This window comes from Onychostruthus taczanowskii, unplaced genomic scaffold (genome assembly GCF_017590055.1).
Source record: "Onychostruthus taczanowskii isolate IOZ18803 unplaced genomic scaffold, ASM1759005v1 scaffold16, whole genome shotgun sequence".
In the NCBI taxonomy this organism is placed as follows: Eukaryota; Metazoa; Chordata; class Aves; order Passeriformes; family Passeridae; genus Onychostruthus; species Onychostruthus taczanowskii.
Genome location: NW_024498795.1, coordinates 2,809,608 through 2,835,929, shown reverse-complemented (window position 1 = coordinate 2,835,929; position 26,322 = coordinate 2,809,608).

Genomic DNA, 26,322 nt, shown 5'->3' with positions numbered 1-26,322 from the left:
TTCCAATTAAAATTACATAAATTAGCAAATATGTTATAATATAGTATAGCTAGTACTCATCTGATATTTCAGATGTCAAATTTTTGTCTGGCTTCCAAGATTACTGGTAAGAAGCATTTGCAGGAAACATGTTCACACTTCCAATTAGTGTTTACACCACAAAGAGCTTGATATACTATTGATCTCTCTTAGCATGGTTGCCAAAAATCTCTCCACTAGTGCAATATTCTGTAATTGCAGATATATGGATAAGGAGAAGAAAAAAAGGTTCCCCATTTTAGGAGAATTAAATTTATATGATATTTTAAAGCAATAACATATTGATGTGGAAATAAATTCACACTGAATTCTCTATGACAAGTCTGCTTATAGACAATATTCTTATCACCTGCATACTCAAAGTCTAGACATCATCTGTTTTTCTCCCTTCAGTAGTGAAATAAATCTTCCCCAGGCTTCCCTGAGCCATACCCAAAAATATTAGGACTGTGATTTTTCTCTTCAGTGTGGCTGAAGTGCTCTCATTTTCAGGAGTGCCAAATACAAGGTCTCTGATGTGGTCAGAAAACCCACTGTAATGAGTAAAAGTGAATACATATCTCCATTCCTGACTGGTGTACCTTGACAAAGGTGCACGTGCACATACCATAGCATTACCCCTGGAGCAAAAAATGCACAATTGCAAAAAAATGACCTCAAATCTCTAGTATACTGGCTACAAAAATGATCTTATTTGAGTACAGAATGGGATGAAAGTTTCTGAAGTTTTAGATGATTTTTGAAGATGTAGAGAATATAATTTTTGCCTAGTGATTAGGCAAAAGTATAATTTCATTTTCAATGATAGATATCAAGTTGAAGTCACCACTTGCTTTGGGAAAACAAACAAAACATTCAAATAAAATCTTTAAACTTTACAGTGTTGAGGAAAGAAACAAAATAAACAAAATCTATATTTCCCTTCCCCATAATGAAAATAAATATGTGATTTGGCAAAAATCATAAAAAATTTTATTAAATTTGAAAATGGTATGACCAAACTGCCAAAAGATCTTTTTTTATATCACTATTGCAATGTTTCAATATAGTTGTAATCCACATATCCCATGTTCTCCTGCAGGGTCTAGCTTCCCATTTATATTGTTATTTCTAGCAAACACCACTCCTAGTGAAAACTGAGGTGAAGGTAGGAATTTGCATCAATGTTTACCATAAGGGATAGCAAGCAAGGACTACATGGAAGAAAAAATGAACATGAACAGAAAGCATTTTTCAAAAATTTACTTCAGAAAAAAAAAAAAAATTTCCATCAACAAAATTGATGGAATGAAGTTGACTGCAATGAAAACTTGAGCCTTGTTTTTTACGTGCTCCCAAATCTACAGCTGGTTACAAAATGCAACTGTAAATTCTCACTTTTAGTGTCCATTTTAACACAGTCTTTTTTTTTTTTTTCTTTTGTAAACCTATTCCCAGTGTAAATTGCTACTCATTTTCTCTGTTGATCAGCACCTGCATTGATTTCTCTGTTGAACAGCACCTGCATTTTTAATATTTATCATGGATCATATCTTGTAACCTTTTTCAATTTGACTGAAACAAAAATCTACTGAATGACCTGAAAGCTAGTCTCAGACAGACAAGAGTTTTAGGGAACAAGTTATAAGAATCCCACCACAGGTTGGTAAGAAGGGGTTTCAGAAGTTAGATCAGTCTTCAACAATCTTTCATGAAACAGCAGTAAATTCTTCAGCATCATGTGAATTCTTTTTGTCTAAATCCTTAGGGCTAAATTCCATCCTGAATATACAATCTATATCAGTGGAGACTATATTCTTATTCAGCTTCAGTCATATTAATTTTCTTGACATATGCATTCATAAGCTGATTTATTTACCTATTCTTTCCATACAGTCTTTTCTATCTTCCTTTATTTAATCTATGCTTTATATCTCTTGCTATAAATAAAATGCTGTTTTTGTAGCTTATCCTTCATGTGTAACACCTCTGGTCTTTCTCTGATGAAGTGTCTGCTGTCAAGAGGAGTCGAGGGCATACAGCTCTTCACAGCATCAGTCTGTATCTTAACTCTCAAAGGCATTCCATTTCCTAGAAGTCTCTGTACCCTATTTTTGTAAAAGACTTTGTACTGACCAGGCATCATTAGCAGTAGTAGACGTTGACACTGACATGTTCAAGCTAGTTTTCCTGACATTTCAGTGGCATTTTTTTTCCTTGAGGATGATATTTGCTTTTTTCTATATTGTTTTAGCAGCCAGCCTCTCCCACCAAGCCTTATAGATCATGATCAAGACAATGCCTTGGCTGTCCCCACATCTGTCCTGTACTATTTCATTCCTGTGTATGGTGCATTTGCTGTCAATTTTGATTAAAGCTTTGAAATTGGCAGAGCATTCTGACCTTTGTTTGCATCAGTCTGGCAGAAACCTATTTGAATTAAGAGCTTTCTACCAATTAGTCACACACATTTTTCATCTCTTACAGTATAGCAGGATCTGGGGGTACTCTAAGTAAATTCCTAAACTTTAAAATTATATTCAGAATGGGTTAGGGAGAAGAAAAAGTCAGTAACAATGAAACAATTTTTCTCTATTTCTTTGTCCCTTAAAGATCTAAATAACCTTTAATTCAGTGGCTCTCAATGCTTGCAAATGCTTGGCATTCCGCTACAGTAGCTGCACCTTCATGGTGCAGTGTTAGTATACACAAGCCTTTCCCTAAATTTATATCTGGAGAGCTACAGTGAATTGAAGGAGGTCATGCAAAGGAATAAAGCAATACAGAACTTGGTGTAATGCCATTATGAGGGACAATCTATACCTTTTTCCATTTAGTCATTGGCAATACTTCACAATAGCTTTACTAAGATAATGCCTACTGTTTTTCAGTGCATTATGTGTAACAGTAGGAAGCATTAAGAGAAAGACTCCCTTAGACCAAGGTCATGAATTTGAACAGTAGGAAATGATTCCTCCTACTAGTTTTATACCAGCACTGAAATTTCTGTTGCATGTTTCAATAGGTCCTAAATCATAAAAAGGATTTGAAGACCTGGCTGTGCATTTCAAATAAAAATGTCAGCATTAAAAGAAACATGGATTACTAAGTCTCTCATTCAAAGAGTGATTTAATCACAGAGATATAGGATTACTCTTAAGCTCTCTCTTTGACATAAAAAAACTTAAGACAGAAATGTTTTTGTTGGATAGAAGAGCTCCATTACAATAAGACTCTGTGTCTCAATAGATAGGAGATATATATTCAAATCCATCATAGATAGGTGGGGCTTGAATTCTCAGGGACTGAATACCATGCTAATATTCAAGCTGCTTCATAAAAGCCAGAGCATTACACATTAGTTTTGGATGTTTCTTCTAGTCACAGTCTCTTCCTTTAACATTTCTATAAAAAAGGACTAGTCTTATCTATATCTTTCCAAGTAATCTTTTGCAACTGCCATGTATTAGTGTAATTAGAGAATATTCATTGGACTGAGATCCTTAGGGGCCCCTGTGGAAGATGTGTAAGCTCCTGACTAATCTTAAAATTTGTTAAGTGCTACATTTCTAACATAGGGGAGGGCTCCGAGACATGCAGAAAGGCAAGACTAGGCAAAGGTAAGACTTTCACCATGCAGTGATGGTTCACGGCACATTAAGAAACAGGGAGACAATGCTGAATGAAGAGGTTTTGGATTACAGTACTGAAAGTAGGTAATATGAATTCTGATTTGTATTGAGTAAACCCTAGTTGCAGATAATCTTAGTTCGAGCCAAAATGTGGCTTTATTTACTCAACTTCTTAATTTTTTTTTTTTTTTTTTTTTTTTTTTTTTTTTAATGTAGAACGTGTGTTTTGGGCTCTTCTGAAAAAAGTCATACATTTAATCCATTTTTAATTGAGAGGGGTTTTTTTTTTTTTTTTTTTTTTTTTTTTTTTTTTTTATGTAGAACATGTGTTTTGGGCTCTTCTGAAAAAAGTCATAGATTTAATCCATTTTTAATTGAAAGGGTTTTTTTTTTTTTAATGTGGCTATTTTTCTGGTTTTGTTTTGGGTGGGGTTTTATATTTTTGTTTTTGGTTTTATGGTTTTTGTTAGTTTAGTTCAGCTTGTTAGTTAAGAGACAGAAGGAGCATGGAGCAAAGTCAAAGACAAACTTCATTATTGTTTGTGGTGTACTGGCAGTACACCAAGGAAGAGTAATTAAATAAACAGTCCTGGAGTCCAGCAGCAGTGAGCGCCTTAGGCAACAACTTCCAAGGGTGAACAACAGCTCCTAGGGAGGCCAAGTCTAGCATATAGTGTTACATTCTATGACTAAATACAAACATGAAAATGGATGCCCTTTTGAAGGGAAAGGAGAAAGAAAAAGCAGAATAAAATTATTGAGTTAACCTTCAGCATGTTTATTTCTAGTGATGGATGCTAGAGGTAAAAATTACTGCAATATAAATTGAGATAAAGAACTAGAGACAGGGCTAAAAATATCATTCAGGTTACCTTTCTCCCTTTTCTTTTCCTGTCTTTGTCCCCATTGTCCTCAACATCATTTCAGAAAAATACCTTAATTTCTTTATTACTCAGAGAATCCAGCCCTTGCAAAAAAGATGTTCAAGTTAGGGTAATAAATATATGCTTATAAGTAAGAGCAATACAGTCACATGATGTATTTGTACATCATTGCATTTGTACACCTGAGATGATGGTCTCCTCCTACTTTGTTGTATGTTAACACCTCTAAGGTTACTGTAAGGTTACTCAACAGGGCCAAGACTACAGGTATAGTGCAACATTTGTTAATATTCTTTGATTTTTGTGCCATAATTTTCAAACAATTGTGAAAGAAAATGTATGAAAGTTGCCTCACTACATCAGTAAGCAAAATGAAATAGCAAAAGTTGCATGCTTACAGAGCAGAGTCTTTCTGCATTTTCAGGCTTCTGTGCCTCAATTTGTGTCCATTGCTGTGCATGCATCTGTTTTGTCCTCCCTCTCTTTCTAGTATTTAGCACATAAGCAGCATTTCAGCACATAAAGCAAATAAACAATGTTAGTCAGGATTTAATTTTCAGTAAATAAATTTTCACTTCTTAGTTCCCTCCAAAATTCTTCAGCCGTTATTTTGCTTTCTCATGAGCATGTGAGAGTTTAAGCTTGGAACCAGAATACCTCATACTGTCACAAATTTATCGGTAGTTTAATTTCAACCAGATTGTCATCAGACTTGGGGAAGAGAGATAAAAAAACAAATGCAAAAAAGAGAAGTGAAAGAGAGGGAATGAAATTGTTCTAGTGTCAGATGGTCTGAGGCAGTAAGCTACAGTCAGCAGCTTGAAATTGGTAAGGTCATGAAATCGATAAGGTCATGAAATTGTAAAAGGAATTTTGACAGCAAATTAGGGGCAGGAATCTTTTGGAGCATAAGCTTTTGGGGATTTGAGAAAATTTTTTGGCTTTCACTTTGGTTTTGGTTGGCTTTTTTGCTTGCAGTGGAAACACTTTTAAATCCTTGACTGCTGGATGAGAGGGAGGTGAAGCAGAGTCTTGGTTTATAATAATCTATATGAATGAGAGTCTAAGACATGCATAATCAAAATTCTATTTACTTTTCCCTTTAGCTAAGGTGGGTTTCCCATTTCTCTGCCTTGATTTGAAGGAAAGGAGCATTCAATGAATAGAGCAAATTTTAAAAAATCTTAGAATAAATTCTTAGGTACTTCTCACTTCCCATGATCAAAGCTGTCAAGTGTGTTTTTCTTTCTAATAGTTTGTAAGGTTTTTTTTCTTTTTTTTTTCTCCCCAGTATTGTAATCTCAATGGAAATAGCAAAATAGTGCACAAAAATAGACTTCAGGCAAAAAGCCACACAATTAATGGAAACCAGACTCAAGGATACGTGGCAGTAACATCAACCAGAAAAAACCACAAGCATTGAAGAGCTTCACCTCCCAGGTACTTGACTTTAACCCTGTGTAATGCTACACTTTGAGAATGAATAAAAATGTGTTATTTGCAATGTTTTTTTTCTTATGAGAAACAACAACAGGTATAGGCTGTATTAATCTGATGCAGAACAAAATGCAATTTTAACTGAAAAATTTAATAACAGGGTCAAGAGTTAATTTATTTGGATTTGAGCTGGTTCTTGGCGTCTAAAGTGAAAACAAAGCATACTCTGAACTGCTGTAATTAACACATAGTAGCAGAGAAATTAAAGACTTATATTTAAAAATCCAAAAGAAATAAACACATGCTAGGGAATTTGGGTAGCAGGAATCTAGATGTAATTTTTTATGACTCCATTTTATCCAAAATACAGAGTGAGATTTAAGTCTGTGTTCCCTCCTCCTCTTGTGCAGCAGAAAGCAAGACTTGCAGAGTGACACAGGAAGAGGTGCTATGCACTTAAAACAAGTAAATTTTGATTACTTTGAAAGAGTACTGCAGTCCAGGCAAAAAGATATATTGACACTTGAGTACAGAAGTGCAGCCTGGAGAATGAGTGGAATCAAACATCAAGTCCTGTGTAGCAATTATAAGAATTTCACTATAGAAAACTCATGTGTGTCTGAGTCAGAGGTGCCATATTGGGCTCTTTGTGTATCAAATGTTATCAACTTCTGTTAAGAAGAGGTATTGTCAGGAAAAAAAAAAAAAAAAAAGAAAATTTTAGTCTCCTTTCTTGGACTATTAGAATATTTATCTTTATAGATTTGATTTTGCATTTATTCATGAATATTCTGCTAAGTGCTACCAATAGGCTTCCTTTGGATTTTCTTACACACACTGAATAAGTACAATTGGAATTAAGTTATTAGATAAATGAATAAGGACAAGCACATTTTGGTTAAGAAACAAGTTATAGTTTTGTACTTTTCTGTCAACTTGAAGAAAGCAAGGAGACAAATAACAGTTATTGGAAAGGTTCTACATTAGAAAAGAAGTTGTCCAAGGGGAAGAAAAAACATCTGGATATGTACCTATTTTTGTAGAGTACTGAAGTTTCATTAAATTAGTTAGGAATTTCAAGGACAATGAAGTATGTGAGTGCTTTGTTTAAAATTCTTCATCCTTTAAATGAGTACTTTGAAGCTATTAACTTGCATCTTTATGATTGATCGAAAGTGAAGGCTACTCCTTAATCTCCAGAAGTCAAAATAACAATGATAAATAGTAATAAAAAGAAGTTAATAACACCACACCATTGAGGTGATTTTTTTTTTTAATAATCTCTCATTCCCATTCTCCTTTTTCACTCACAGACAGCTGAAGAATCATATTCACCATAATTTATTTCAGAATTAGTGTTTGCGAAAAGGTTGACCACTCTGTGCTTCCACTACCTAAAGCTTTATGAATTCTGTTCAAATTCTTTAATGAAATTTTAAGAGAAACTTTCTGCATGTACTTTTAAAGTTGAATATAAAGCGTGAGGTTTATAAAACCTGGTTTCACATTCCAAGTATACTATCAACTCTGATCAATGTCAGGTGAAAGAAAGAAACTCAAAGGACTTTAATAGTTCATTCGAAACAAACAAATAAAATCCCTTCTTACAGGTTCGATTGGAATAGATATCAGCAATTGCTTTGCCACATGGTTCAGAAACTGTTCTCCTGGTAAATTTTTGTCAGAACATCTTTAGCTCTTAGTTAGAACACCTGTCCTTCAAAGGATAGAAGACTTTGCTAGCAGTCTTTCTTCATTTAGGATGTGAATTCATGTAAATAGTGTAGAGTTTTCTGTTTAAAACAATTGAAGATTGGAATGATTTAAGGAGGAGGATTCTTGCTTGCTTTTAAAAAGCTATGTTATTTCACATAATTAGTATTCTGATATGGATGAGTAATTACAGTCCAAATATTGGTCTATGCATCCATTCTCATGCTTTTAGTGTATGTTTTAAGGAAAATACTAAGCCATTAATCTGGCTTCCTCTCTTACTTATTCTCATTTTTTCAGCTGCATGTTTTTAGACACAGAGTGCTAAGCCCCCAGTAATTATGTGGAATTAATTCAAAGCAGTATGGTACAATTAGATGGCCTTTTTTTCTACTAAATGGCAAACTCACAAGAACAGTAGTATTATTTTTTTAGTTGCTGCCCTTAAATATTCTGACTGCCTGACATTGTCTGAAACTCTCCAAGTTCTGCAGCTAAGGAGCAGTCATACTAAGTTCCCTGCAGTAATCTCCCACCTTTCTGCAATCATATAATTGTCTTCTGAATGCTTTCCAAGCAGTGTTCAAAACTGACTATTGATTCATGCTAAAGGTGAACAGCACACATACAGTTAAACTTTTATTTTCTGAATATTGGAACCAGTATTCAGTATTAACCCCCACTTTGAAGTGGAGCAGGCCCCACCATGCCTCCAATAAAATCCACTGAGTTTTCATGCATGGCACAGTTCTCAGGTCAACTCAAGCTGTTTAAAATTATACAATTCTTAATAACCTTAACCATCAAACTTTCCTCAGTGTACTCTGTATCAGCACAGCCTTCAAAATTGTTTCTGCAGCTGAAGTTCTCCAAGGCACTTTAGGGGAATAGAAAATCAGATTTCTGTTGAATATTAATAAGTTCTTAGTACCTAACTCTTGTATTCCTTGAAAAATGCCATCTTAAATACCTTCATTTTTAAAAAATACAGTGTATCAATTATAGTTTCATGACCTGCTTGATATCTGTGGGAAAAACGGGGCGTTTATTTTAGGTGGATTCTGTAGGGATTGATACTCTGGTCGTTACGGTGAATATTAGAGATGAGATTCTTCACAGGAAGATGCACTAGGCCCTGAGGAGAATAAACTACTTTATGGAATAAACTACCCTCAGAAGAAATACCTTACCTTTTCTTCACAGCTAGAAGTTGTCTTGTACTTTCAGACATGAAATTTTTTTGCAAAACTTGAAAGAAAAGGAATTTTTTATATATATATATATATATATAAAATTCTGGGTTTGCCAGCTCTCCAAATGTCTTTTTTTTTTTTTAATTTTTTAATCTATCTATGTTCCCTCCTTTTGAGTAATTTTCAGCTCTTGGTCTCAGTGGTATTTTGTGGCAATTAGTGAATTAAATCACTTCATCTTAGGCAGAACCATCATCACCAGAGTTACTAAGTACATTAATGAACACGTTCTGACTAGATACCCAGAAGGCCTCTGTGACGTACAGAAGCAGAACCTCTCTGTTTCACAAGGAGGACTGGGGCACACAGCTCCTCACTGGTCTGACAGAAATTAATGGAAATTATACACCTAAGCACCTTTGAGGATCTGCAACAAAGAGATTAAATGACTTCCTCAAGGTCATTGCTCAAGGAGTTTTTCACTGAAAAAGTAGTTCCCTAAATCAACAAGTATTTTAACTTCATCTCAAGGCTATGCTCTCCTTTAGTTTTTGGATTAAAGAGATGTAATTAACAGAATATTTTAGGTAATATCTTGTTAAAAGCTGCTGAAACAATATTATCATTGCTCCTTACACCACTCCTATATATGAGGACTAAAAAGGACAGAGCTCAAAAAAATATGTAGTTATTACACTAAACTCATTATCCTATGGATATATCCTGTGTATATTTGAGGAAGATAACACTGCCTTTTTTGTCTGCATTTCAGTCAGGAACCTCAGGGGAGAAATAAGGAAAAAGACATGTCAAATCAAGATGGATACTCAAGGTGGAGAAATAGTTCAGAATTAAGATCTATAGCCCCTAAAACTCCATCTCATAAAACTGAAAAAATACAAACATGCATCAGCTATAATATGTACTATCTGCATGGAATTTGCTAACAGTAAGAAATCAGTTATAGCTTTTCTTTCAAGCAGCCAGGGGAGACCCACAATGACAAACCATTCACTCTTTAGTTAAGCATTTGAAATGACATTTTTCAAGACGTCTAAAATTAGGCACTGATAGTGTACTGACATTCAGTGAAAAATGGATTTCTCCCATGTTAAATTGTCTTTCTAAAAGCTCTGTTGTAAAATTCCATTTTGAAGTCTTGATTAAGGCCTGAATGACAGGCTAGGAACATGGAACTGGAGCCTTTACAGAAGTGTTCTCTGTAGCAAATAAATTGTGCCTCCATTTTTATTCACCTATTCCTATTTCCCTATTCCCTTTATCACTCTACCCCACAGCTGCTATCAACATTCATGGATTTGATCTTCCTAAGCCTTGATAATATCTTCTGTAGTTTTTATCCTTGTGATGCTTAGATGAAAACTGAGGTCCTGAGGGACTGTGTGATACATTACTCATGGATTGTGAGCTGAACTATAAATGGCACCTGTAGCCACATCCTGACTCCCTATTTTTGTGGGTAATATCTTTGCTTTCTAGAGCAACTTCTAAATTATTTGATTTTTTTGTGCTCAAAGGGAATCTTGATTTATGGATGTGCTTTCCGGTGCTCTGTAGCAAGAAAAGGAAAATCATTCAAATAATGGAGGACTGTTGACAGACTGGGTTTCTGAGCTAGCAAATTTAAGCAGAAGAATCAGAGATTGAACAGAGTAAGAGCCAACATATCCCACATGAATCTCCAGAGACACAAGGTGAGGGCTGAAGGATCTTGCTTTTAGTAAAGCTTTTAAGGAATGTTATATTTGTACTGGGCCATAACATCTTTTATATAGTTTGTTCCTTGCAGCCAACCTGAAATTATTCCAATAATTTCTTTTTTCTTTTCTTTTCTTTTCTTTTCTTTTCTTTTCTTTTCTTTTCTTTTCTTTTCTTTTCTTTTCTTTTCTTTTCTTTTCTTTTCTTTTCTTTTTCCTGCATGTTTTGCCTTGTTATTAAGTATTAACCATTTTGATGGCCTGGACTAAAAAACAAAATAAAACAAAGAAAAACACCGCCTTATTCCAAAGACCTAAATATATTGCATCATAGTACTTTTATAAGGCTTTAAACTCTGCATCAAATATTGAAGGTTTCTTAAGTGCCTTCATCAATCCTTACAGAAAACCTGACTTTGTCATGAAAGGATTTTTTAACCATTAAGGTGAAAAGAAAAGAAAAGAAAAGAAAAGAAAAGAAAAGAAAAGAAAAGAAAAGAAAAAAGAAAAAAGAAAAACAACATTATAATATCACACTCTTATAGAACAACTGTAGAAGATTGCTGAGCACTTTACAAAGGAGTTTTGTACACATTTTAAAGCAAGGAAGCTAAGGTGCTGAGCAGCAAAAAGATGTTGGAGACAGGTTTATGAAAAACAGATAATCAGGGAGTCTTTGGGGGAGTTAATTATTATAATTTTAGTTTATTTTCTGTATTATCATGATAGGTATGATTATGTAGGTAACTTGCAGAGTCTCAACATATGCATAAGGACTCTGACAACTGAAGCATAAATTACTTTGTACTTAGTTAGATTATACTATAATTGCAGCTCAGATAATGGTTCTCAGATTCATTGCTTTGGTTGGGCAGATGTTGGCAAATAAAGATTCAACTTTGAGTAAAAAAGACTGACTATAATTTTACATGGTATAAGCTTATGCATACTTTCTTATTTAGGAAGAAAAGTTTTGTTTTTTTTTAATTTGCTACAATTCTGCTTCAAATTATATTCAAACATGTAGAGGTAAAGCAACTGAAGGAATAACCAAAATATTTCTCTTGTAGAAAATCACAGAATTTAAAGAGTTCACTTGTCTCTTTATGTGCTTACATGTCTTCTAGTATATTAAATGAGCAGAGCTACAGCAGTTTTTAGAAGCTGTTCCATCAGTTACGTTAAACAGTAAAAGTAACCTACTGAAAAGGCACTGGTCTTCTTCAGCTGCATCGCTCATCTTCATATTCATCATCATTCCTCACACAGCTCATCCATCACACTCCTGAGAGCATTTCTTTTTTAGAAACAGCTTCTGGAATCTCTTGCTGTGAGAGTATTTCTTTCTCCATGGTGGTGCTGTGGCAATCTACCACAGAGCTGTTCCTGATTAAGAAATATTCCTCTTCATTAGAAAACAAGCAGAACAATAATTGTGCAGCATTTGTTTTGTAGCAGTAAACCACCTACCTTAGCAGAAAATGCATAAATGCCAGTATTCCTACAGATCACCTGAATCCCATGCTTTGTTCTCATCTGCACTGGTGAAGTCTATGGGATTTTCCCAGCTGACATTTCTGAGCATTCATTTCCTAAATTGTTTTTTTTTCATTTTCTATGGCACAGCCTTGTTATCATAAACCAGCAAAATTCAGACTCGAACAAATGTATAATTAAGAGATATCAATGTGTTGTTAGAATATTTTTTCTTGTAACACAGAGTCTTTAGACTGTTCTGCATGAGATGTATCTTACAGAAAAAAAAACGTTAAAAAACAGCAAAAAAAAAGCCCAAACAATCCCAACAAAAAAAAAAAAAAAAAAAACCTTAAAAAAAAAAAAAACCCAACAAAAAAAAAAAAAGGGAGAAGTCTATGGGATTTTCCCAGCTGACATTTCTGAGCATTCATTTCCTAAATTGTTTTTTTTTCATTTTCTATGGCACAGCCTTGTTATGATAAACCAGCAAAATTCAGACTCGAACAAATGTATAATTAAGAGATATCAATGTGTTGTTAGAATATTTTTTCTTGTAACACAGAGTCTTTAGACTGTTCTGCATGAGATGTATCTTACAGAAAAAAAACGTTAAAAAACAGCAAAAAAAAAGCCCAAACAAACCCAAAAAAAAAAAAAAAAAAAAAACCTGAACAAATTAAAAAACCCAACTAATAAAAAGAAAGGGTATTTACAGAAACCTCAAACTCGAGGGATCTGTATATAATTGTGCAACATTATAAGAATTCAGAAATGTATTTTACAATGGGAGGAATTAAAATGCAGGATTTTTTTCAAAAATAATTTTTAATAAATCAGCATTTATCCTTGTGTTATTTATATGTATACTTGATATATCAAAAATTTGAAAGCGGAAAAATAAATTCCTTCAACCCCAGGAAAAATCTACACTGCCAATAATTTTTCAGCACCTTTTCTTTGGTTTTAATGGTTTGCAACATATGCTTCCAGAGCTTTCCTATATTTTGTGGAAGGTTTCAGTGGGAGAGTGAAATTATGAACACTGATCTTGGCCACTCTTTTGTTATAGTACTTCACAAACTATGCGTGAAGTGTCATAAATATTCTGAGTATACACAGAAAAAAAATAGATACTCTTTTTCTAATCCAAAGAATTGTAGTAAAGAGTAATCAGGAATGACTACTTTTCATGAAATTTACAAAAAGTTCAAAAAAATATAATTTTCAATCCATCCAAAGAACATGGATAAACCTGAACTTAACAAAGTGTTTCAAAACTTTTTATCATTATTCCTGCTCAGAGAACAGCATAAATACTATTTCATAATGTGACTGGTTTAATATAAAATTGAAAACACATTTAAGTGATATGAACAAAATATTCTGACACATCCAAATTATTTACTCCTCTTTAAATAATTGAAAACTAGTCATCATACTAAATCAGTCTCTAAATCTCTTTCTGACCATAATGATTTCATTAAAATCTCAAGTGTAATAGCTTTCAAATTTCCATTATAAAATGGACTTTGCAGATCAAGATAACCATGACAGTAAGATTGGACAGGAGAATATCATCTGGCTCAGTGGGTGGAACTGATACACTGTAAAAGGAAATTTGTGAAAAGGAAAGTCTGAGGCAGTCATAAACAACTTTACAGGAAGCATGATAGGTCTGGAGAAAATAGAGCCATTGTGGCTTTGAATAGCATGAAAACTATGTGAGATGGTATTTGCAACAAACATGGAAGTTTTCTAAGCTGTCGGTGCACTGAAAAAATGCTCCAATGACTCTCCCTTGAGGACTCTGTTCCCAGCAGACCCCAGAGTCACAGATTTCTCCCTCACATCCTTGATGCATGCTAAGGAGCTATGGCTGACACCTGCTCTCACCATTATCTGGCTAACCTCTTCCTCTGACTAATGATATGCGTTCTCAATTTCCAAAACATACCTTCTAGCAGAGCAAAGAAGAACTTTGGTGATTTTAGGGAGTACCTTACTTAAGGTAGGAATATAAGGGACTGCCAATCATACATCTGACATATTTTAAGAAAAATATAATGTGTATATTTTTATATTAGAAGGCACAGTGTAAGAAAGAGGATACTGAATAAAGATGGAGAAATATTGCAAAAAAGGCCATCTGAGTTGGTCTTTCTCCAGTATAACTTCGACTTAGAATCTTGAGGTGAAAGTTCAAAACAACTCCCAAAGAAAGTCCGAACTGATGCTTAAAGTTAGTTTCAGTCCTTCAAAGTACAAAGTTTTGCCCAAATGGACGATGTCTTTCATCATTATCATTGTTCTGTGGAGCATTAGTTTGTATGTAAGACTTTGTGTTCCTGTCAGCATTAATGACTCAGCTAATTGACTCCTGTATCCTCTGTAAATTTCTCATGTGAGAGAATTTCAGATGCTATTGAGTAGAACTCTACATATGTGCAATGTTGCTCCTACAGATATTGGAAAGGAGCAAAAGTTTCAGCAACATACATAGCTTAAAAGCATTCAGCAACATATTTAGCTTTTTCTAAGCATACTTATTTACACAGTGCAAATACATAATTTTGTGACAAAGGCAAGAGTGATACCACCTCCTCTTATGTGGAAATGGACACAAATATCAAACTCTTTTTTTGATATAGTACTTCATTACATGTGTTTTCCTACAAAATAATAAAACAGTAAGGCTCAATGACAGCTCTTAGTAGAGAATAAATAGGATGACACAGTTGCTAAGTGGAGATATAAGTGTATTTGAATCCTAAACATAATTTCTTGGAACAGGGAAAGACAACCTTTATAAAGACTTAAAAGGACGTACAGTATATTTATCCAGTTTGACATCTAAAAACATGGTTTCAACAAATGATGACTGGTTCAGATCTAAATTAAAAAAAAATAGAAAAAACCCTCCAAACTATATAAAAGTTCAAATTCTGTAGAAGTTGGCTTTTTGAAGGCATTAGAAAATTGCATGTTGATTTTAAAAGTCATGAAAATGCAAAGGAAAGTCTCACAGTCATGGATATATTAAATCAGCCAAGTTTTGGGCCATCCCCATAATAGTCACTGAAGAAAATTAATTGCTTCTGAAGGGTGGCCTGTGCTCCACAAGGAGTGCTGGACTTGGATCTAATAGATGTGTCTGTCATTAAAGTTTGATGGAGTTGAATGCATGGCTGGTAATTCCTTTTAGTTGCTTGGGAGTTTCCACTAGACAAATAGTTAAAGTGGAGGAAGATGTGTCACTGGGTAGCTATGATTTTGGATTTCTTTACTATTGATTGGCCTTGTATTAAGTAATGGGACTTTGCTGAAAGTCAATTAATCTTTATGTTTTAGTTAGGTAAAGTTTTATTTATTTGTGTGCAAGTAAAAATACATGTAGAACCTGAGAGTATCCATGAGTATCTATTTTGGAGTTCCTACTTCAAAGCAGAAAAATTCAGTACCTGTCCTCAAGGGCATAATCAAATTCTCAAAATTTGTGGGAGTGTTACTTGAATTGATCCTCCCTGTAATCTGGTTATGCAATATCTGTGAGTTTCCCAATATCTGACTTATTTGTATGCCACATCAAGAGGGTGAGACATACCAAATTTGTGTAAACAAATATATAAATGTTATTTCCATTGTGTAGAGATTTATCAACATAGATGTCCATACATGGACAATTGTATGCTGATCTGAAAATGAATATCAAATAATACTTTCATAATTCTCTATTTATTCACTGAATGGTCAGAAATTGGCTAATGCTTTATTCCCTTGTTTCCTCAGCAGGAATGCAGCAGGATGCAACAGGCATCCTCATTTGTATGTAGATGTTGCTGCTTAATTAGTTTACAGATTAAGTGATCCGGGTATCTGCGATGTGCAGGTAATATTTATAATTAGAAACTAATTTGAAATTAATATTTATTTTGCTGTCCACATATCACTGGAAAGAATCAACTGACCTATATGTAATTTACTCTAGAGATTTTCATTGTAATTTTTTGCCTTTTAAAATAAACGTCTTAGATTATTGGAATATTCTGTTGTGTACTCCAATGGCTTAACAGCTACTACAGATACTCCTGTTAGAAAGATGATGTGAAAGACTGAATGCTTTCAACTCAGAATGTTATTCAGGAACTGAGTGTTATCTTTTAGTGTGATTTCATATAAATAGAGAAATTTATAATATATGTGGGGATATTTCTACACTACAGACTTGGGCAGAGGAGAATTAATGAGTAGTATGATCCATCTATCTATCTATCTATCTATCTATCTATCTATCTATCTATCTATCATCTATCTATCTATCTATCTATCTATCTATCTATCTATCTATCTCTCTGTCTATCTATCTATCTATCTATCTATCTATCTATCTAACTATTCATCTTTACCTATTGCCTGTAATGTTTCTAGATATTTTTGTTTGAGTGTAAATTATAAATTACAATGAAAGCGGTTTTTTTCTTTGTGAATGCTAGCAAACTAAAGTTCTTTCACAAGTATGGAATTCAAACAAGACATATTAAAAAAGAAATATATTAATTCCTATAGATAGGCTTTGTTATTTTGGACTGGATCTTGATTTATTTTCTAATTAAAACATGTTAATTTACTCTTAGTTTTACTTCCAAGAATGAATAATATTTATCCTTACATTTTATGGGAATAGCTGATTGATAACTCTTATTAGATTAATATTTTATAGTTTTATTCCAATCAATTACAGCACTATTAAAGAAGAACAGCACTGTTGTGCTTGACTAAATTACTTCATTCTTCACCAAGAACTGGCTCAATTCTGCGCACAGGATAGGTTTTTTGAATAAGTGCATTAACTTTCTGAAGGAATTGACAGTGCTCAGCAGTTATGATTTTTTTTCCTTCAGTTTTGGTTTTTATATGAGGCAGTTATCAAACCATTAAATTCCCATTTCTTTTCTGAAAACACAAACTTAGTTAACCTACAGCTTAGTAACTTCTCGCAGCAGCAGAATTTCTTAATTCAGAATGTTGGACCTGAATTGAACTTTAGAATATTTTCATCATATGAATAAGGAAATTTTCTGTGAAATTTAGCTTACAACTGAAAAGGAATGAAATATGTGCAGATGTATCCTTCCCTCTCACCTAGACTGACATTTTAAAAATGTATTTTAAAGGAAGAAATAACAATTACAAATGTTGCAAATATTCCGTGATTTGTAGCAACGTCAGTGAAATGAAAATTTAAATAATTTAGACATTTCCAAACACACTATACTGACAACCACTTAAAAATATTCTTAGTGTTTATACCATTTCACATATTGATATGGTCAATTTGTTTAATTTTATGCCATATATAGCTTTATTAAAAATATTGACTTCAAATTGCTGGAAGTTTCCACGATATTTATCTTCTCAAAAATAGCAAACAACTAAAGCACACCACTCTGGCTGATAATTACTGCAGAGCAAAAATGAGGTCCTGAGTTCAAAATCTTTGGATGTTGTTCAGCTGATGTCAAAAGACAATCACACCTGGAAATAAATTTTTCAGCTAACCTGTATTATTTAATAATGTCACATTTTGGATGCTGAGAGTTTGGGATGGTTTTTTTTTCCCATGGGTCAGCACACAGGAAATGGAGTTTGCACTTCTACATCAGAAAATACAAATTTGTTGGACTGATTTTCATGAGTACCTCTGCAAGGTATCTCCACAAGCGAATCATCAAAATCTATGGATTTTATACATGTGTATACCGAGTTATATCACATAACCCTATGGAAAATTAATGAAAACCCCAAAAGATGTGATACCCCAGAGAAGTCTCACACAAGTAAGCAGTTAAAAATAAAAGTGCCTATTTGCCCACGTTTGAGCACAATTTTTATGAAACAACCTTTCATCTCCCCTCCTTCCACTTCTAGCCTCTGTGAAAAACTGCACAGTATGCTCAAAAGAAAAGATTGAAAACCAGCATTCAATCAGTGGGCCATAAAGGTGTATGTAATTAGCCCTTTCTCCTCCTCTTAGGTCCCAAGCGGTTTTTGGTTAAGCAGTATTGCAGGGTAAGCAACATATTTAAACAACCTCAGCACATTGCAATGCAGAATATATACCTTTAAGGTAAGAAAGTCTTAAGCAGACAACCTACCATGTATTTTCATTTAATTTATTTCAAGATGCAAAATACATACTGGGAAAAGCAATTTTGTTATTTTTTTTATTGAGTAAAACAGTACTGAAAGCAGAAAGAAGTGTAATAAATAACCACAACCTTTGCTTGGCATCACTATTGGTTGTGGGACGCCCAACACCTTCTAATGGGACTAGTGGCTTTGCTCTAATTACAGTTTCCCATATGGAATGTTAAACGTCTAAAGACTAATGAGACAAATCTTGCCTGACAATCTAACATTTTACTAGTTACATAATCCATAGGCATCTTAGGTTTTATAGATGCTGAATTCAGCGAGGTTTTTAAGACAATCCATCTCTGTTTCTTTTCCTCTATAGAAAAGATTGCAGTAAATAATGGAGGAATGTGTAGGGCCCTCTACACTCCTGTTTGGCTTCTGTTTGACTGGGGTCATTCACCAAGGGCACATCCCCAGCTCAGGATAGTACTGAAGTTTGAGGACTGGCTGACACAGCACTATTGAAACAGTTTGATCTTTGCATTCATTCTCTAAGCCATCAATCTTGACAAAAATGGACACTGAGATGAGGCATTCAGGCAAGCATGGAAAATGGCACCTTTTCCCTGTCATAACTGCTGAGGGTGGAAAATGTTTGGTAGGTCTGAAGACATATGTCATTCCACTGGGCACAGCCAAACTGCCCTGGAAGTGGGAGTAGAGATGAGTTGGACAAGTTCATCGATCATGGAGGACTCTACCTCCAAACATTATACTGCTTGGAAGCAATATGCCCACCTGGGTCTCTTCCAACTTTTTGAGCTAGAGGCTGCAAACTGCCACTCTACAGACGTAATTAGATGAAGCTTAGTGCCACAGTCAGACATCCTCTCAAAAAATATAAAACTTATCTAAAGGAAGCAGTAGACACTGTACTCTAGGGAGCATTCCTGCCCAGCTGGGAAATCCAGCAGCAACTCTTACTTCCATAGCTCTCTGAATTCCTTCTGGTAGTGGTTCACCACAGTTATTTAATACACGCATAGCTCCATATGATCCCCCGCTCCCTCCCCTCCCCATTTGTTCATATGATGTTTTCAGAGGAAGAGATTTCAAAGTAGGCTCCCATATAAAGTATGCTTGGTTTTGGTTCTAAGTCATTATTTTTATGCTATTTTTTCATGAGAAACTATATGTTTTTCTAATACTATTTTTATACTAAAGTGATTTGGAACTTGATCTACTTGAGGTCATACTGAATACATTTTTGGAAGGTGGGGCACGTGATTGAGAATGGGAAAAAGGGCTTGCAAACAATCATGGCTACAAGGAAACCCTCTGTTTACAGCTAAACAAACATAATTTCTGTTAAAGGAACTGCTAAGGATGCAGTGTCTGGGAGTTTATATCTGAGTTTAAAGATGGACACTTGTGTAACTGTCTGAAACAGAGACAATACAATACTCCACACGACTTGCCAAGTGACTTCAAATATCTGAAACAATAAAACAATAAAGAAACAGTGTCAGTGTGCTAGAGTGCAAGACGAACACTGAGAGGCAGAGAAAGGAATGAGTATCTGGAGTATCAACATCAGGTTGAGAGCCAGCTCTCCTGCAATTGTGATGATTCTCTGGGACTATAAATCAAAACTTCACCATAATCAAAGCACCTGGGAAAAACAAAAAGAAGGGGGAAAACACTAAACTGTTGTTTTTGTTCTGTTTGGGTTTTTTTAAATGAAAAAAAACCAAAAACCCACAAAACCAAACAAACCTCATACCAGCAAAATCTCTAGATTAGGGAGGTGTAACTTAGCAAAATCAGCTCCTTGCATTTATGAACACTTGATGATACATCAAGTAATTCCTGAAAATAGCAAAATAAAAGAAAAACCTGTTATTGTGCCTAATTTTTTTTTTCTAATTTACAATATAAATTTGTGGTAGCATTTTTAGTTTCATTATCTTTTGAAAAGCCCCATCAAATTGGATAAATTTATCTGTTACAACTTCACTGGCTTTCTATCTCAGAAACACTAGAGAAAGCAGAGAAATAAGGCAGTACATTTGAACAGCTGCTCTGTTAGAAGCACCTAGATCTTTTCTCTGCCCACAACCTCAACAAATTATAAGAAGCCTAATTGCTGGGAAACACAGATTGTCCATAATATGAGAGAAATTATTTGCATTTGCAGTAGAAACCTTCAACTGAATTGAACTAAAAATATATTTTTTCCCTTCGGTGTAGGTAATTTCATGGACTGGAAGAAGGCTTAGGATTATTGTACCATTTTCTGCAATAATTTTTAGAAATTTATTAAAATGAAGGAGGATGTACAAAAATTCATGTAAGATTGTGGTACTTTATCTAGATCAAAGCATTGACTTTTACCTCATAATTGTAGTTAGATCAAATGTTTCTCCATGTTTCTATACAGCTGATGATTGTATCACACTGCAGTTTCTTTAGTATTTCTACTTTCAGTTTGCCTGAGGCTAGTGATGAAATTCCTCCCTCTTTGTGTAAGCATGATTGCAATTGTGGCAAATTAATAAATCTGTGGAAACAAGAACTAAAAAATTATTCCACAAGTAAAGATTGATAAGAAAAAAGAGAAAGAGCATTAATCACATAAGGGGGGAAATATGTTAATGCTTCTGTTTACTCTTTTTGTCCTTATTTCCTATCGAGATTCTGACAGGAAGTGGTTAGTTGAAGAAACGTAGAAAAGATTGACAGGAAATATTGCTAGGGGGAAAGCTGAGGAGACAGTACAGGATTGTAGAAAGTACTAGGATACACAGGCAGAAAAAGCTTGTGCAGAGGAGTTTTTATCAGACTGGCAGTCAGAAAGTAGGAGGAAATAAACACTCAAGTGCCAACTCCACTGTCAGACTGCGTGTCCATCAAAAAACCCCTGACCTCCTTGCCTACCTGCCTTCCCCTGCTGACCCCAGAAGCTCTTCACCTTGGAAACGGAGGAAGATACCTTCCTGGATTAGATGTCCTGAAAATAAACCAGAGAGCAGTGGATATTCTGTCAGCTGCTTCTCGTGCTTACAGATGTGTCAAGGGAAAACACTTTTACACACCTTTGCCCCAAGGACAAGCCAGGAAATAAGGATGGAAGCCATGCCTTTGCCTCTTCTGTATCTTACATGTCAGTCTGGGACAGTTCTTCTTAGATTTCTCATTTCACTGCCGGTCACATTTTCATGAAAAAATTGTCACATTTCTTTAATCCAATTCCATTTGACCAAATAAATATTTCTGTTCATATATGCATATGAATATGCCATATATGTAAGGATCACAAAGACATTTTCACAAAAAGAATGCCTCAAGTTATCAAAAAAGTAAGGTGAGGGTGATTATATACTTACAGACTAAGAGAATTAATAAGTACATTGAGAAAGGAAAAAAAATCATTGAAGAAGTATGTCAAAGCATGGATTAGAAGCTAATGTTCTCTAGCTTGCAAACAGTTTACTAAAAGCATGGTGAACCTTGAATATCATCTGACTCTTAGATTTTCGGTAAATTATATGAAGTATCTCTTGTGTCAATGTACTAAAATCTATATTTGAGATTATTTTGATGCTTGTTATATTAGGAAAATTTTAAACTGCTATTTAATTTCCTACTGGCATTAGCCAGTTTTTCTGTGGGTATTTCTCATTTGAAAAATATCTTTCAAGCAGCTGACAGTTTTCAGCCAACCATCATGTTGTGAACAAAATCCATAAAATGTGAAAATTAAATTAGACATAAAGAAAATTCTTTGAAGACCAAGGCCAGTTAGAGAGTGATATAAGGGATATTGTTAATGCAGAGTCACTGAAGGTATTTAAGGCTATTTTGGGACTAATTATATATCACTGGTTTCTTTCAAAGTGTTGTACAGACATGAACTAATTAATTTGCTCCATGAGAGACAGGAGTGAAAGTATTGCAAATTACAGCACCACCTGCCACAGCTTCTGGTAAAAGGTAGAAAAAAACCTTATGTTCAACAATCACACCGTGTTGGGCTTTCTATATTTGGTGAATAAATGCACATGTATGTGTATAGATGCAAACTGAAATAACTGAACACATGTAAATGTAAATGGGAAAAAAATACATATAAAAGTCTGGTTTTGAAGGACACTAAACATGCATTTGGATTACTGAACCATGCTACTACTCCTGGTTTTATGATCCATTGAGGTCAATAGCGTTCATAATTAAAATATTAAATACTTATTAATAGTATTTTTTTATGCTACATCTCATCATATACCGAGCAGTAGAGCTCCAAAAGCTGGGAAGTAATTTTTATCCTGTACTGACTTGTGTATCAATTATAATCTTAGTTTGTCTTACTGCAGTCATTAAGATCCCTCTTTGCTACAGTTGTACAAACAAATCAAGGATGTTTTAGTGAAAAGAAAACAATTCAAGAAAAAACAGCAGATGAATATACTCAGAAACAACATATTGTTCTTATGTTTGACTGTGACATAAGCATATCCTAAATTTTCAGCATTGAAACAAAAGTAAAATTATTTACATATTGGTTTGGTAACTACTGACATGCAGTAGATAGTGTTCAGTAGCAGTGTATGACTGACATTTGTCTTCCTTGAAATATCAGAAAGCAGGGAACTTAGAGAGTTCAAAAGTGATGTACATGTCGTAGAGTCTAAGACATGATGATGTTGTCTAGGAAAAATGGTGAGAAGATAGCACTGAACTTGAATGAAGAAGTTTTTATTATTCGTATGAATTCTTATTCTTTTCACAACTGATTTAATAGGAAAAAACTAGCATGTTACTAGAGTTTTTTCCATTAAATCAGTTGTGAAAAGAAATTGTTCCATCTTTCTTTAAAGGAGACTTGTGAACCTTGTTTGCAACGTGAGCCAGAGAGTGATATAACACACACATTATTCATGGAAGGGTAACTACCGGATTTTCCAGAAAATAAAGTACAAGCAAATCTTCTTAATGATTACTTAAGCTTTCTAGATTTCTATTAGAAAAAGTTAAAGGACCTCTAAAATATTTGGAATTATTAGAGAGAAATTATGTACCTGGACTTGTGTATGACAACATTTCAAACTGTCAGTGAGTATTAATTTAAAAACACTGTGCCCAGATTTTCTTGGCTCTTTTAGGAAGCATAATGGTTTTAATGTCAGATTTCTGGTCTTTAATTTAACCTTAATGACAGATAGCCTGCATTAATAAGCCTGCATTAGAGCCATGGCATGGTCTTAATTATGGAGACACTCACTTGTCCCTTTAGTCTTTCAAGTTTTGAAACAGGTTTAGTTCTGAGTTTTGAACCTACAGAGCAAAGATGGTATCACACCTCTTTTTATAGTGATGCCACTTTTCTTCAGCATTGAACCACCTTAAATATAATGAAAGAAGATTACAGATAAATAATGTTTCATAACTCATTATATAGAGTTGTGAAATTTATAAAATTTATATTTTTGCACAAATAATATTACTATAAAGCTAACTAATAAACAGATTAGTGTAAAACTGGGGAAGTCTCAGAGCAGGAAAAGTGAGGATTCATGAGATCACTTTCATTTTCTATTTTAAAATAACTTAAAATAATAAAAGGTGAAAAAAATTTACCTAGTGCAAAATAAACCCATTGTTCTTACTGCTCCAAGGCATAAGCAAGGCCAAGACTTAAGCAGAAGTCAAGTCACATTAGTTTGGATTAAAAAGTGAGGGCTATAAATCTTCATGCACTCAGATATAAGATAGGAACTATCTAATAAGAATTCAGAAGAAATTTTTCCTTTAGGCAGATATTTCAAAAGAGATTTTACTATCTTTTTCTGATGTATTCAATCCTGACTATTGAAGATGAAATAAATAGAGAGAGCCTTGATTCATTGTAGCAGTTTCTACATATTTACATGTTTTTAAAGACCATTTTGGCCTTGGCAGCTCAGTCAGACTGGAGGCATTTCAAAATTGGTACTGATAACTACACCTCAGCTTTTCAAACTGTAAAAGAAATATCCTTACACTCACATTAAAAGTAGGCTAAAGTTTGAAATATCTGGGCACACTGGCTGTATCCCATCCTTTTTTTTTTTGTGTATTCTGGATGCAGTGTTGCCCGAGTGCTCTAGACATAGCATAGGCAGAGGTACATGATGCCCATCATTTGGTCTACTGTAGCTGACTAAACATCTTCCACCAGATAACCTTAGAATAATGGCAGATCTTGAATCTCTCCAAGCAGATCTGCAATACATGTGAAAATATGTGTAGTGGAAGATGCTTTATTCAAAATGTTTTCATTGCCTTAGTATCATAGCTCAAACTTTACCAGATAAATAATATTTTATTTGTTTCGAATGTGAAGTTTATAGTTATCTGGAATAATGCAGAGATTCAAATAAATATTAAACCAGTTGTTCATTCTTCTCTGCAGCATACAAGTGCTATTTTTGAAGTAAGAAAATCCTAATTCTTAAAGCATGTTAGTCAAACCCTTTTTTTGCCAGAGTATATATAGCTTGACAAACAGAAAAAAACCCCACAACCAACAACAAAATAGCTACCAAAGAAAACTACACAAAAATCAAGAAAATCACTTTCTTTAACCTAAATAATTAATATTCATATTTATCTACAGGTAGGGGTTCATTGTTAATACAGGCTTTGAAGCAGCTTGGATGAAGATAGTCAATGAAGAATAAAAGTGGAAAACTGGAAAACTGCTGGCGATATTCAGAATTCTGTGGAGATCAAGAATGTCTTTCTATAGTGAGAAAGAATAGGACTATGCATCCACTAAAATGAGTAAAAGGTTCTCTCTCCATAAAGGACAACAAACTTTTGCAGAGGATCCTAGGCTCAAATGTAAAATCCCTTCCAGAACAGATTCTCAGGGAGATTCAAGGACTTTTTTTTTTTTTTTCTGTTCTTGAAGGCTTATGTTAATCCAGTCAGTAAAGCCAGTAATTTATTGAACACACAAGGATGGCAGTCATTTGGGTCATCTGTGTTTACTTTGCTTTTGTAAACCACAATAAATGGAGAGTGATCTCCTGTGACAGGAATTGTGTCTCACCATAGGAAGAGTGCCATGAAAATCCTCCAGTTTCTTCTGCACAGGATAAGGGTGTCCCTGTCAAATTACAGATTTATTTTATGTTTATGCTCCAGCAAATGCGGTCAAAGATCACAACACCTGGATAATGCAAAGCTCTGAAAGGAGGATATTGCACTTTGGAAAAAATAACAAAGTGGCAGCCATGACTGGAAGATCGAGGAGGGAAGCAGGAGAAGAAAGAGAAGACTAATTTGGAGGATGCTTGAAACTTGGATTTAGTAATCAAAAGTTACCAGCAGTGCTCTAAATGTCAAAGCTCTGCACTTATATTTGTTATTTCACTTGGTCTTGGAGAAGAAACCAAGAGAAAGGCTGATATCCTTTTGCAAAAAAACTCTACTTCAAGAACAAAATTCCCAGTTTCCCAAATGATAGGTTGAATTTTCTTGTACCAATTATTCTAGATGTAGAAGGTAAACTAATAAACCAAGCAGTAGATTTAAGTGTTGAGGATTTTTTGAAAATAGTGTATATTTTCAGTATGTAGTGGTAATACTTGGATTTAATACACAGGATAAAATCTTGCTTAGATTTTATACACAGAGGAGGAGACATAATAATAGGTAATAGGTAAATGCCAATAATGAACTCTTAATGCTATAAAACTCTCATAAACTCACTGCCTTAAAAAACCCAAATGTTTAGGATACATGCTTGCAACTTAACATTAATCAATATTTCTCTTGCACTAGAATATTTGGAAGACTTTTATGTAGCCACAGGAGAGCATAAATGAGAACCCCCTGCCTTTTGAGAGCTATTTGATTTTACAGTATTTGTGGAACATTGCCCCTCCCTAAACCACAAAGAATGAAATAAAATAGAGGGAGGAATTTCTAGATAAAGAATAAGCTTGTTTGTTCTTTTTTTTTTTTTTTCCCCAAGAGCTTCTTGTCCAAAAAGTCGTATAAAACATACATCTACTTAGCTTTCACCACACAGAATACATAGAAGTGATTTGGTGGTGATGGATGAGTC